The following is a 283-nucleotide window of genomic DNA, read 5'->3' on the forward strand; positions in this document are numbered from 1 at the left end:
AATATAATTATATATATAAATATAAAATATAAAGATAAACATAAAGATAAATATAAATGTATTTATATTATATTTGTGTATACATATATATATATATATATATATATATTTTTATATAGAATATAAATAAATAAATAAATAAACAAATAAGTAAATATAATTATACCTGTATCTTTCTCTAGAATATAAACATATACGAACAAAACAATACCTCCAAACCCAAAAAAAAAAAAAAAAAAAAAAAAAAAAAAAAAAAAAAAAAAAAAAAAAAAAAAAAAAAAAA

Source organism: Eimeria mitis, genomic scaffold, assembly GCF_000499745.2.
Source record: "Eimeria mitis Houghton genomic scaffold, Emh_scaff2626, whole genome shotgun sequence".
NCBI lineage: Eukaryota > Apicomplexa > Conoidasida > Eucoccidiorida > Eimeriidae > Eimeria > Eimeria mitis.